This window comes from Dipteris shenzhenensis, chromosome 20, assembly GCF_047967505.1.
Source record: "Dipteris shenzhenensis isolate YYH24624 ecotype China chromosome 20, Dip_SZ_1.0, whole genome shotgun sequence".
NCBI lineage: Eukaryota > Viridiplantae > Streptophyta > Polypodiopsida > Gleicheniales > Dipteridaceae > Dipteris > Dipteris shenzhenensis.
In genome coordinates, this window is record NC_141615.1 from 25,285,593 (window position 1) to 25,300,133 (window position 14,541).

Consider the following 14,541-nt stretch of genomic DNA (forward strand, 5'->3'; position numbering starts at 1 on the left):
TGGCCTACTGGTATTGCAATAATTCTTTCTATCTTAAATGGTGTGTTGTCCTATCAGCTAGATCTAGATTTAGATGCTCGTTTGGGAGAGACTAAAATGAAATCGTTTAGACTTCACAAGCAGTTGTAGCTTGAATGAAGAGATTTGGACTACTTTTTGATTCGCCTTCTCCTTTAGTGCTAGGCTTCGTCAGGGCTAAGTTTGCCCTTCACCTCCGGAGTGCCGACAGAAACTTAGTACGAAGACTTTGTATAAATGGATGCTCAAGTATGTGTGGGTGTGTGGATTTGTATGTGAGAGCATACTTTTATACTATGGTCTACACCCACTGTTGGGCGCCGATGACGTCATTGGGGATGTCATAGTAGCTAGTCTTTTTTATGCGTGATGGAGTTTATGGTTTTCAATCTTATGAGTGATTATCGTGAGATTGAAACTGCACTATGTTGTGTTTTTAGAGGATGAGTTTGGGAATGTTCCTGGATTCATTTAGGTATATGCTTCTGCAGTATTAGCGGACATGCAAATTTCACCTTGTGAAGTTTTCGTCCAAGTTGCGGCCTGTTGGTATTGCGATAATTCTTTCTATCTTAAATGGTGCGTTGCTCTATCAGCTAGATTTAGATTTAGATGCTCGTTTGGGAGAGACTAAAATGAAATCGTTTAGACTTCACAAGCAGTTGTAGTTTGAATGAAGAGATTTGGACTACTTTTTGATTAGCCTTCTCCTTTAGTGCTAGCCTTCGTCATGGTTGAGTTTGCCCTTGACCTACGGAGTGCCAATAGAAACTCAGTACGAAGACTTTGTATAAATGGATGCTCAAGTATGTGTGGGTCTATGGATTTGTATGTGTGAGAGCATACTTTTACACTATGGTCTACACCCACTGTTGGGCGCTGATGACGTTAGTGGGGATGTCATAGTAGCTAGTCCTTGCTATGCGTGATGGAGTTTATGGTTTTCAATCTTATGAGTGACTATCGTGAGATTGAAATTGCACTATGTTGTGTTTTTAGAAGATGAGTTTGGGAATGTTCCTGGATTCATCTAGGTATATAGAGGGATCCTTTGGATGGAGAGTCTACATACGCTCAAAGTAGTACGCGGGCTCAGAGATCTAGAGGTCCTAGGCATTTAGCAGGAGAACCTTTTGGTATTGTATCTCCTCCAGTTTGTGGACGGACATAAATATAAAGTGTTGCTTCTATATGTCTCTGAGCACAGTCTATTTGCTAGTCTACACATACACAGTCTTTTTCGTGTGATTGTTGCACTAACTATCAGTACTGCGGAGACACTCTGTGTAAGAGAGGTCACCTTTTCTAACAGAGAGTTGTATGCTACAAGTTGATAGGCCTTGTGAGTATGCAATTGATAGGTGTTGCCGTTGTGTTGATACGTGTTGGGTTGATAGGCATTGAGTGAGTCCCCATATATTTGTAGATAGGCATTTTTGTTTTGTTGATAAGCATTGGTACACAATCTGTCAACTATATGTGAAGGGGGTGTGCAACGAAAATGCGTATCTGGCGAATGGCTTTGACAATACACGGCTTGAAATGTGAATTAAAAATCATGCCTTTTGAGCTAGTATCTCATATGGGTGCCTTGAAAATGCAAAGCTGAAGGGGGGCCATGACGGGCAGGATTGTCGCTCGCTTGGCTTTGCTAAGATTTTTTGGGCAACGTGAGCAATTGTTGTTAGCGAATTGTAATTGGTAGGGAATATGTCTCCCTAGCAATTATGTGTGGCAGCGCAACGATTGTGGTAGTGATTTGAGATTTGGCAGTGAATGTGGCAATGCAATGAATATGTCACCAATTTGAGCTTTGGTAGTGATTTGGAATGTCCATAATTGGCTTTGATTGTTTGTGTCTATGTGTGGATTTGTGACATACTAGAACATCCATAATTGGCTTTGCTTAAAGAGAGCAAGTAGAGTATGTGGTTTTTCCTCGACTTGTGTGTGTGTGTTTTTTTTTTTGTCAAGGTTGCCTTGCACTAAGGCATGCCAGCTTTTGCAAGTCTGTATCTCGGTTATTTTCATGTGAAATGTTATTGTGTCTCTTGTGTTTTGGGACTTGTGCTTCTAGCGCATGTGATGCAAATATGTAGATTGAATGCACGGTTTGGTTGCTATATAATGGGCAAACTGTGATATCAAACTTTATGTGCATCACACATATCTCGTGTGCTTAATCAAGGGAACCTAATGCAAAATGTTCTTTTTGCACACGAATTTTATACACAATAAAAAATATTAGCTTTTGAATGGTGCTCATATCTATTTTCCTTTGTAAGTTATGAATTTTTATGTGAGCAGTACGCATTAAGTTTGGATGAGATATTGTTGATGCATATGTCCATGGACGGTGTTTATGCTTGAGCCATTTGGCACATATTGGCATTTTGGATTGCCATTGCAGTTGGCTTTTTCTTTTGGGCCAGATTTGCTCATATGGATGCATAGTACATGCACATGAGTCAGTTGTATCTTTTGATGCTTTGAGCTTTGAGTTTTGGTGATATTTCACTCTATTGGTGCATACACATTTGGGTGCACTTGGTATTTGGTGTGATTCTCTCTTGCAAGCACTAGCATTTGGGATTTTGCTTGATTTATATCATGGCATCCTCTTCCATGTCTGAAAATGAGTTTTTCAGCATTAAAAAGTTTGATGAGACAAACTTTTCTTTGTGGAAAGAACAGATAAGGGATGTGTTTATTCAAAAGAGGCAGATAAAATCCTTGCAAGGGATTGCAGCTAAGCCTGCAGCTATGTCCACAGATGAATGGAATGAGTTGGATGCATTGGCAAAGTCTACCATTAGACTTCATCTTGGAGAGAGTTTATTTCACAGTAATCATTGAAAAGACTACGGAAGCTTTATGGAAAAAGCTGTGTGCTACATATGAGAAAGAGACTGCCTCAAACAAAGTCTATCTCATGAAGAGATTGTTTGAGCTACACATGAAGGAGGGAGTATCCATAGCTTTGCACTTGAATGAATTTAATATCATTTTCAGTAAGCTTCAAGCTCAAAAGTTGAATTTCGATGCGGAAATGAGGGTAATATTTCTCTTATGCTCATTACCATCCTCATGGGATACTTTTCATACTGCTATCAGTAACTTTGCAGCTGGTGGAGTATTGAACTTTGATGATGTGGTTGGTAGCTTGTTGACCGAGGAGATTAGACGGAAGTCAATGGAAGGCAACAAGCAGGATGCAGCCTTAAATGTGCAAAGGGGCAGATCATAGTCCAGGGGGAAGTTTCAAGAAAGAGGGAAGTCCCGTGGCAAGTCCAAGGCACGAAACATTGAGTGTCACTATTGTGGTAAGAAGGGCCACATGAAAAAGGATTGCTACAAGCTTAAAAGAGAGCAAAAGGATAAGAAAAAGAATGCAAATTGGGGTGCAAATAAGAAGGAAGAGAGTCCAAGGGAGGGTAAAGGAAAAGTGCAGATCGAGGAGATCAATGCAGTCACATATGATAGTGACAATGAGATTCTCTTCATGTCTAGTTTATCTGCAGAGTTGCTTACCACTTTAGATTATGCATATTCTGAGGATTGGATTTTGGATCCTAGTGCTTCATTCCATGTTACTCTCCATAGGGAATGGTTCTCCACTTATGATAGTGGAAAGATAGGTTGTGTGCATCTTGGAAATGACTATGCATGTGACATAGTGAGAGTAGGTGACATAAAGTTTTCTTTTGCAAATGGGTCTGCATTTATTTTGAAAAATGTGAGACATGTGCCTAAGCTCACCAAGAGTTTCATTTCAACGGGTCAGCTAAATGATGCTGGTTTTCGGACCATCTTTGGTTTTGGAAGTTGAAAAATTCAAAAGGGCTCTATGCTTTTGGCTAGGGGTGCCAAGTGTGGGAATTTGTATCCCTTACATGTATCAAGGGTGTTTGATCATGTTGTTGCAATAACCAAGTAGCCAAGCACTTCTTTATGGCATTGCCGGTTGGGCCATATGAGTCAAAATGGGATGAAACTCGTGTACCGCATTTAAGTTTCTCTGATTTTGAATTTTGTGAGCACTGTCTCTATGGGAAGCAGACTAAATCAGCCCATAAAAGAAGGGGAAAGAAAGAGTTTGAAAAGCTTGATTTGGTGCATTCAGACGTATGTGGTCCCATGCCTACACGGTCATTAGGTGGGGCTGAATACTATGTGACATTCATTGATGATGCAACTAGAAAAGTGTGGGCTTATGCTATAGCTCGGAAGAGTGATGTGTTCCAGGTATTTCAGAAATGGCTGCCTTGGTTGAGGATCGGTCATGTGGAACGCTTAAATGCCTACGGACTGACAATGGTGGACAGTATCTCTCTCATGACTTTCAACATTTCTATGATACACATGGGATTAAGAGGGAGATCACATCCCCTCATACTCTAGAGCAAAATCTAGTTGCAGAAAAGATGAATCGTACCATTCAAGAAAGGTTGCAATGCATGCTTTCCAATGCAAGTCTTCTGGTGGTTTTTGGGCTGAGGCAATGAAGACTGTAGTGCATGTGATTAATAGATCACCTAGTAAGAGTTTGGATGGTGGTATTCCTGAAGAGGCATGGAGTTGCAAGAAGCCCTCTTACTCTTATTTGTGTATATTTAGGTGTGAGACATATGCACATGTGCCGAAAGAGCTTCGAAAGAAGCTAGATCCTAAGTTTAGGAAATGCATCTTCCTGGGTTATGGTGAAAGTGGAGAGATGGGTTATCGCCTCTGGGATCCAGAAGCAAAGAAGATCATACACAACCATGATGTAGCCTTCAATGAGAAGAAGATGCATAAGGCACCCATGAGGGATGTGGAAATGAGGAGAATCACTTTCCAGGACGTGAATCCACCTGCATATGTTGATAGATAGTAAGTTGTCCATGCACCAAATGTGCAAGAAATGGTACCACCAAGTACTCCCATAGGTATACAATTAAGGGTAGATGATGGATCATCTATTGGTGGAAATGATGATCCAAATGTGGCTGATATATGCAGGTGGGACAGTAAGCTGAAAAGCCCTTGAGAAGATCATCTAGAGTGTTTAGACCGCTTGATAGGTTTGTTCCAGGGGTAGACTATGTGATGCTTATTGATTGCGGGGAGCCTTCTTGCTACAGAAGAGAGGCTATGATGCGTGAGGATCAACGCAAGTGGAAGTATGCTATGGAATCAGAGATGAGTTCACTTATGAAGAATAAGACTTGGGACTTGGTTTCTTTGCCACATCGAAAGAAAGCATTGCCATGTAAATGGGTCTAAAAGATGAAGGTCACAGGGGATGATGTGCCTAGGTACAAGGCTCGTTTGGTCGCTAAAGGGTTCAAGCAAGAGAAGGGTGTGGACTTTGATGATATATTCTCTTCGGTTGTGAATATGACCACACCTAGATGCATGCTTGGACTAGTGGTAGCAGAGGATATGGAGCTTATGCAGATGGATGTCAAGACAGCTTTCTTGCATGGGGATCTGCATGAGGAAATTTACATGGTGCAGCCGAAAGGCTTTGAGGAAAAGGGTAGAGAGCATTTAGTGCAAGCTGAAGAAGAGTCTCTATGGTCTTAAGCAAGCACCTAGAGAATGGTATCAAAAGTTTGATGCTTTCATTCGGTCCCAGGGTTTTAGAAGGAGTGAAATTGATCACTGCCTCTCCACTAAAAGAGTTAAGGATAATAGCCTGATACTCCTGGCACTATATGTGGATGATATGCTATTGGCTAGCAAGAATACTTATGAGCTAGATGCATTAAAGGCCAAGTTGCATGAGGCCTTTGATACGAAGGATTTAGGACTTGTAGGACATATTGGGAGGTACTTGAGGACAAGCGGATAAAGCTTGTCAAGGTTCATACAGATGATAACCCTGCAGATATGCTGACGAAGTGCCTAGCTAGTCAGTGGTTTGAGTATTGTCGTGTATTGATGGGCATTGGATAGTATGCTCATTGGTTGTTCTCCCTTAAAGGCACATTGTCTTTTAAGTGGGAGGTTGTGGGGGTTAAAGGTCACTGTGCCTTTACCCCGGTTATGTACAATACTCAAACACATATATAATTGAATGAAAAAGAAGATTAGGGTGTTCTGCACCCACCAAAAACTTGTGTGGCTCTTTGTTTCTCTCTCTTCCTCTTCCGTTCTGCTTCCATTGAGAGCAATCTCTTGAAACTAGCAGTAAGAAGACCATCAACTCTACCAATTGCATTGGTGATCCAGATGGTCCTATATGTCCAATATGCCATGATTCTTTTGATAGTAGCACTAGATGGTACACACTTTCATGTGAGCATAGCTATCATTTGGCATGCTTGGCAAATTCTTTGAAGGCAAGAAGCGCATGTGTCTTATGTAATACATGCATATCAAAGGATTTTGCATGCTTAGAGGACCACCGAGGCATTTTTTTTCTGCACATGTATGATGCATGGTCAAAAACATGGAAATATGGCCTCTTGACCATGCAAATGGTATCCGCCGATGGGCATGATACTTTGCAAGAGCCTTAGATTAGGTGATTTTAAGTCTCATGAAAGGTATCATGGCCATCATGTCCCATTTGCATGCTTAGAAGGCCAACAATGCATTTTTGCCCTACACATATGTCACGATGCATAGTCATTTTTTCCCTACACATGCATGATGCTTGGTCATTTTGCACTCTTTTAGTATGTATTCTTATAATGTTTTTTTCAAATGCTCAAATTGAAAAACTAAAAGATACTAACTTCTAACACGTGTGCCGGCCAGTTAAACAGGAGGATGGAGATGAGAATTTAAATGAAGCCCACCGAGCAGAAGGAGAAAATGGAGCCGGAAAAGGAGCGGATGGTGACGAAAATAGCATTGATGAAGATGCTGAGAGCAATGGATCAGAGGATGGGAGTAGCGTTGTAGACTAGTTTCTTGCATCAAAAAATATTTACCATTATTGATAATAGCATCGATATTACCATCAAAAATAGGTTTAGGAAGGAACTAACAGGCATCAAAAATACCATCGATATTACCATTTCTATTAGCATAAAAAATGCCATGTATCAACAAAAATAGCATCATCTTGTACGACCATAATATCGACGCTTTGCTTTTGATGCTAATATCCATGCTACATGTGACACTTTCCTGGGTTGGACAAAAAATTCCAATGTATTTTTCATTAAAAAAAGCATTGAAAATGACTTAAACACTTGTAGTGTAGTGTTTTATGTATAGACACAAGATGATTGCCTTATAGTATAAATATACAAGCTTGTTATTTATGCTAAATATATTGCTTGTTATTTCTTTATACAATTTTGTTATTTATGCTAAATATATTGCTTTCTTTTAATGCTCATTTTTTAACAAAAAAATCCCTAATGTTTTCCTACATGCTAATAATCGTCTCAAGCCTATGCTATGAATTGTCACCTATTTCTCGCTTCCTAATGCCCTTCACTATACTTGCTTATTTCTTAGATAAACAAGTCACTCTCTATGTAGACACTTACAATTACTACATATAAAAAGATACATTATTGCTAATTTGCTAGATAAAGCCTCATTTCCTATACAGGAATTGTAGAACCCACTTCATTCTCCATATCAAAACTCACATTTCCTAGATAGCAATGTCAGTGGGCTATATAGGAAATACAATTCCCTACTTTGCAAATGTGGAATCCACTTCATTCTCTATATAAAAGCTTGCATTTCCTAGATAGTAATATATGTGGGCTATATAGAAAATAAAATTCCCGTATAGCAAAAGTGAAATCCACTTCATTCTCCATATAAAAGTTCACATTTCTTAGATAGCACTATATAGGTAATCAAATTCCCAAGATAAGAAGTACCAAATCGAGTTAGGTCTCCATATAAAGACTTACATTTCCTAGATAGCTACATAGGAAATACAATTCTCTAGATAATTAAAAGAGGAAAAAATGGTTATTTTTATCTAGTAAATATGCTAGAATTTCTTAGTTTGGTAGGCGCAATTGACTATAAAGAGATTTGTCAAAAGTTCCTTGTGAAAGTCGCTCCAACCTTCCAAACATTCGTAGAACAATATTTGCTTTGTGAATTCTCACCTTGTGTGGACGATGTTTGAGGCTAAGGCTTAGTGCACACGCACCCTAAAATGCACCATTGGTGGTGAGTTTTGAAGGTTGGCTCAAATTTCGAGGCACAGTTGGAGTGCCACTGGTGCTCCTTTGTGCAACTCATTTTTTGAAGGTGCCATTTTGAGCCAGTGCTCTATTTCACCTCCAGCCAATAGGAGGCCAACAAACTGAGAGTGGGTTAACACTAGTTTGGTAGCATAACAGGACATAAAAGTGTCTTTTTGAGGTTTTGGCAAAAAATTCACAACTTGATGTATAAGATGCGCCTTTTGGTGCTTTCCTCTCTTGAGCTTAAGGTAGACTCATAGGACTATTTTTTGAAAATAGGAGTACAAAAAACTATTACGTGTGATTACAAAATGCTCACAAATGTATTGTAACACAACGTTTCACATAGAGTACTCACATTTGAAACTTTATTTAGCATGTGTGAAAATAAAAATCATTTCAGTGAGCTCTTATTTTTTACATAGTGTTTATAAGTATATAAAACATATAAGAGTGAGAAAATTTTATTAAAAAATTATTTTGTCAAGATTGATTTAGCAATTAACAAGAGTGGTTAGCCTAGCGGGTTGCATTATAAGTCGCATTTCATAAAGAAGCATCCTTATATACACCACATAATAGCCACAATGTGTCATACCTTAACTTTTTGTAACTTTTTGTAATTGGTATCACTTATTCATGATTAGAGGAACATTATAAGTATAATTTAAAGTCTTGAAGGTTCTTATGATACCCTTTACCCCTTGTACCTTGAACTTAGCATGAATTACAGCATAATGAACAATCAAAATACGGTTTGAATTTGGTGTGCTACATGATATTAGGTCCCCTTAAAACTCATGCTACTCCTTAATATCTTATTCAAGACATATACAAAGTATGGTTGAGTTTGGGACTTGTTATACATGTCAAAGAATTTACAAAAGATCAAATTTTGCCTCGCTGTTAGCATTATCTAAAATTACGATTGAGGCCATAAATCATAATAAGTATGATTATCTAGCTCCAAAGCAATCTAAACATATGTGTTATATTAATCCTCAGACTCTAGAACTTAAAAAATAAAAAACAAATCATTCTAATGAAGAAGTATGGCCATTTTATCTAAAACCTGAGAAAACAACTTGAGATTTTGGAGTTAGGTTGACCTTAAAACTTTCAGTAGAACTCAAAGTAATAAGTGCAAGCTCCAACCCATAATAACTCCAAGTTTTTTTCAAGACATAAGCTATTATGGAAGATAATAAAATCCCCAAAATAGCTTATGGATGCTTTTGAATAATTCTAGAAAGTGCCTTCAATGCTCCCAGAAAGGTACAGATTTGGATGGGTAGGCCAATGAGAACTTCCCACCTCTCAAGTGCAGAGCTCCTTGCAAGTACTCATACCTCTGTCCAACCTCTATTAAATGCTCCACCAACCTCTATGAAATGCCAAAGCCTCCTTGAGCAATTTATCTGTGTGAACAAAATCTTGTTGTGCCACCACCTGCGCATTTGTGTCTCGTGTGTAGTGGCTCTAAATTCTGTGTGACCTCACCCTAGGCATTGCGGGAATGCCCTCTAAGATTGTTTTGAGTAGCATGTCTGAATCTGCGACCATGTGACCAGTAATATGTCAACAGCCATTCAGTGCCTCCCGCTTTGCTATATGGAGCTTGTGAGCAGCTTCCCTCATAGTGGGTCTCTCTCCCTGCTGCGCGCTTGTGCACACCAGCGCTAGCTTCAGCACCAGCAACCCTTCCACTCTCTGTGAATCCGTTAGTTTATCCATCCTTGGATCCATCACTTCTGCAAGATCCACCTTCCTTGCCAAGCTCTCCCTCATCCAGCCCACTATCACCATCCCCTTCGTAAAGCCTGGATCCACCAGAAGCTTCCCCGTCACCAATTCCATCAGCACCACCCCAAAGCTGTAGATGTCGCTTCTCTCTGTCGCCTTCATAGTGTACGCGTATCCTGCACAATAAAGACACTCGGAATCATCGACACCTTTGCTTAAAATCGTATCTTACCAAAAAATGCTTTAGATCTTCGAGAGTCCCTATAGCAGATCATTATCACATCAGACGAACGCAAGAGGACCTTCACGTACAAGTGTAACTGCAACTACGGGCTGGAACTATAGGATGAAGCAAGTAAAAAGGCCACTTGTGTGTAAAACTCACCAGGCGCAACGTACCCATAGGAACCCGCGAAGATTATGGAGGAAGATTCCATCGCCCTTGAACCGTCCACATGTTTTACAAGCCCGAAATCACCAACATGAGCTTCTCCCTCAGAATCGAGTAGGATGTTGCTCGTCTTTATGTCGCGGTGAAGGATCTTTGGTCTGCAATCGTGGTGCAAGTAAGCAATAGCCTCAGCTATTCCAACCATAATTTTGAAGCGCTCGTCCCATGACAGCTTCCTCACGAGCGGCCCATGCAATCTATCCCACAGACTGCCGTTTGGCATGTACTCGTAAACAAGAAGATTATGACCTCTGTGCGAGCAGAATCCAAGCAACTTTACCAGGTTGCGGTGACGTATCTTTCCCAATATTTCAACCTCCCTCATGAAACTCTTGTTGTAGATTGACTCTTGCTCATTGACGAGAGCCTTCTTTACTGCCAAAACTTGACCTGACTTCATCACTGCCTTGTAGATGGTGCCGAAGCCCCCGGAGCCTATGACGTTGCTGTCAATCAAGTCTCCTGTTGCTTCCATGATATCATTGAATGTCCAATCGACACCGTTCTTACTGGGAAAGATATGTTCTCTCTGTATTATCGGGGGAGCCAACCTTCGCCATTCATGCCTTGGGCACATGTAAATCAAGAGGAAGAGAACGGCCACCAGGATAATTAGTGTACCGGCCAAGATGATGCCCGCAAGTTCTGCCCTTGACGAGTGTTCCTCTTCAACTATGCCCTCACACGGCTGAGCCAAAGGGGCACCACAAAGGGCCATGTTGCCTGAGAATGAATCGGCTGGGAATTTGGAAGCTGAAATCGGTATCGAGCCGGAGAGGCTGTTGTTGGCCACATTGAAGGTTATCAAACTAGCCAGCGAAGCAACCGCATCCGGGATGTTTCCTGTCAAGTGGTTGTTTGACAAATTCAATCCCTCTAAAATACGGAGATTTCCAAGGGCAGAAGGAATATGGCCCAACAGTGCGTTGTAACTTAGATCAAGAACAACCTGCAGGCTGGACAATTGGCCCAATTGTGTTGGAATTTGACCTGACAGGCAATTTTGGGAGAGTCTGAGCTCAAAAAGATGAATTAAACTGCCCAGAGATGACGGTATAGTGCCGTTCAATTGATTATCATGCAAGTCCAGGATCGTTAGCTGGGACAGGCTCCCTATTTCTACGGCAATGGATCCGATAAGGTGGTTCCCACTCAATCGTAAAACCTCAAGACTCGAAAGATGCCCTAACTGTCGAGGGATGGTACCAGTAAGTTCACCATTAGACGAAAGGTCAAGCCTTGTTAAGCCAGGTAGGTCGTCCAGGCCCTCAGGGATTGTTCCCGACAGGCGATTATTGCCAAGAAGTAGCTGAGTAAGAAGTGTACACTTCATGATTTCGTATGGAATGGACCCAGTGAGATTATTGTAGCTGAGATCCAGAAGGCCCAAGCTAGAAATATTACCCAGCTCGGGTGGGACGTTGCCACTCAGCGCATTGTGCCCGAGCCTCAGCCGAACAAGGCCAGCAGACTTGCCTAACTGTGTAGGAATTTCACCTTCCAATGAGTTGCTGGTCAGATCAAATACATAGAGCTTACCATGAGACCCAAAGTCGGGAATGGATCCAGAAAGCCTATTGTTGTAAATATTCAGTCTCCTTAGACTCTTGCAATTCAACAGCTCAGTTGGAAGGGACCCTGAAAGCTTGTTTTCGTGCAGGAGAAGTGAATCTAGTTGGCTTAACACACCTAGTGTGCTGGGTATACTTCCGGTCAATGAGTTGGTAGAGAAATCTAACGTTTGCAGAGTGCTGCAGTTTCCCAACGAAGGAGGTATCACTCCTGACAATTTATTTTCGCGCAGATGCAAGAAATTCAAATCTTTCAATTGGCCAAATGACGAAGGTATCGAGCCTGAGAGGTGGTTTTCGAAGAAATCTAGCTGCTGCAGCGAGAGGCAGTTCCCCAATTCTGGAGGAATGGGACCGGAAAGATGGTTCCTATAGAGGAAGAATTTCTGGAGATTAACAAGCTGGCCAAGTTCGGGTGGGATGATCCCCGTCAACGAGTTTTCATGGAGCATAAGTAACTGTAGGTTCTCCAATCTGCCCAGCGATGCAGGAATGCTGCCGCTGAGTAGGTTGCCGTGCAACTCTAAGTATGTCAAATTGGAAAGGGCAGCAAGCTGAGACGGAATACTGCCGGTGAGTTTATTAGTGTGTAGCTCTATCCCCTGGAGACTAGTGCAATTAGTCAAGTCAGTCGGGATGCTTCCGGAAAGCATGTTTTCGGAAAGATAGAGGAACTTCAAAGAGGACATGTTGGAAACACTAGTGGGGAGTTGTCCGACTAGTTGGTTGTTGCGGAGAACCAGATACTCAAGGTTGACAAGATTCCCTAAAGACGGAGGAATAGTCCCCGTCAAGTTGTTATCGGAGAGATCAAGCAAGACAAGTTTCCCCTGCAAGACCGGGGGAACCGAGCCGCTCAACTGATTGCTACTCAAGTTAAGAAGATTGAGAGTGGCGAGATTTGCAAGCTCCGCAGGAATGATCCCGTCCAAAGAGTTGCTATTGAGGAGCAGGGTACCGAGGTTGGAAAGGTTGTCGAATTCCGGAGGAATGGAGCCAGTAAGGTTGCAGAAAGCGAGACCCAGTGTTTGAAGCTGGCTCCAGGAACCAAACTCAGGGGGGGATGGCGCCGGAGAGCAGATTGTGACCGGCGCGAAAGAGCTGGAGGGTGGAGATGCGTGGGGGGAGGGAGCCAGAGAGGAGGTTAGAGAAGAGGAGGAGGGAGGAGAGCGAAGAGAGGTTGGACAAGGAGGGGGGGATAGGGCCAGAGAGGAAGTTAGCAGAGAGGTCGAGGGAGGTGAGGGAAGTGAGGTGGGAGAAGGAGGGGGCCGGAGAGGCTAAAGTTGGGAAGGAGGACGGAGGAGATGCGGTGGTGGAGGGGGAGGCAGGTGATGCCTGTCCAGTTACAGACGGAGGAGACGTTGTTGGAGGTCCAGTCGGAGAGGTGATTCAAGGGGTCATGAAGGAGCTGCTTGGCAGCCAGAAGAGAGGCTGCATCTTGCGACAGGGCGCTGAGAGAAGGCGCGCCTGCGGCCTGTATGCAGAAGGAGGAGGTGATGAAGCATGAGGAGAGCACCATCACCATCGCCCAAAACACACGACTGCTCACCATCGCGGCCACCTTTGCATTCCTCCTCCGCTCCTCCCCATTTTATATTGTTCGCCGTCCTTTCTTACAAGCTCGTGTAATCTGTAGGATGCCATGCATGCGTCGCCATTTGAGCGTGCCTTGGACGAAAGGTGACCTTTGAGTTTTTGAGACAAGCGAAGGTACGTCTTGAGAATTGACAAGATATGACGGATCATTTCGACTTTTATATCAGGAACAAAGTTAAGGGCCACTCTGTTAACGTGAAAAAATTTAACAAATGGGCCGCCGCTCATTTGAGCACCCTCTATGCACCGTTGCTTGGTGACCGGCGGAGACTTTTTGACCTTCTCGAGAGTTGTGCACATTGCATATGGACTAGGAGAGGGACGGATGTGCAGCAGCAGCCAATCATCATTTCATCACTGAGGGATGCCATTTAATAACGTGTCACGAACATAGTTTTGCCTCTTTTCACCATTTTTTGGGCACACAGTGCCTTAGTACTCGGCCTCACTTGACCTAAGCACTGGCACTCATAGATTTATATCTTCCACAATTTTTTTGAAAAGTTTGAAAATAAAAATTAGCTCCCTATTAAGACCCGATGACTCTGATAGCTTCAAATCTGAATTCTTATTTTAGGAAGGCCATTTCTGCCATGGATAAGTGCTAAAAAGGTGCTAAAAAGGTTAGCCCTCTATAGTACCAGGCCCCTTACCCTATTATATAAAACTCACGTACCAACTCACCATTGCTTATCTATGGTCCCAGACCTTGCAAGCAACTAATCTTCCCCTTCCATAGCAATTCATCCTTAATACAATAGCACATGGCATCATAATCTAGGTGTACCCTATAAGAGTGTGAGGTAAACTACTTCTCTTTTAGAGATGTTACTATTAAAGCTTAAATACTACAACCCGAATAGCAAAAGCTGTGGCAGCCCCGTGGTAGGGTTGTCTGCCTAGTGCTAGTGCCTGACTTTTCGAAATGTGTCTTTTCTTACATCCTTGCAAGTGACGAGCCCTTGCTTGTGGCTTTTTTTGTCTAATGCTAACCTTTGAGATCCTTCAT

At 42.1% G+C, this 14,541-nt stretch overlaps 1 pseudogene across 1 annotated transcript; it reads right to left on the reverse strand.

Moving 5' to 3' along the window:
• Positions 1 to 9,282: 9,282 nt before the first annotated feature.
• Positions 9,283 to 13,484, reverse strand: LOC147889453 (uncharacterized; annotated as a pseudogene). The gene is made up of 2 exons (XR_015542880.1): positions 10,300 to 13,484; positions 9,283 to 10,090 (listed from the first exon to the last, which is right to left on the reverse strand). The product of XR_015542880.1 is annotated as an uncharacterized LOC147889453 (transcript).
• Between the last annotated feature and the right edge of the window lie 1,057 nt (positions 13,485 to 14,541).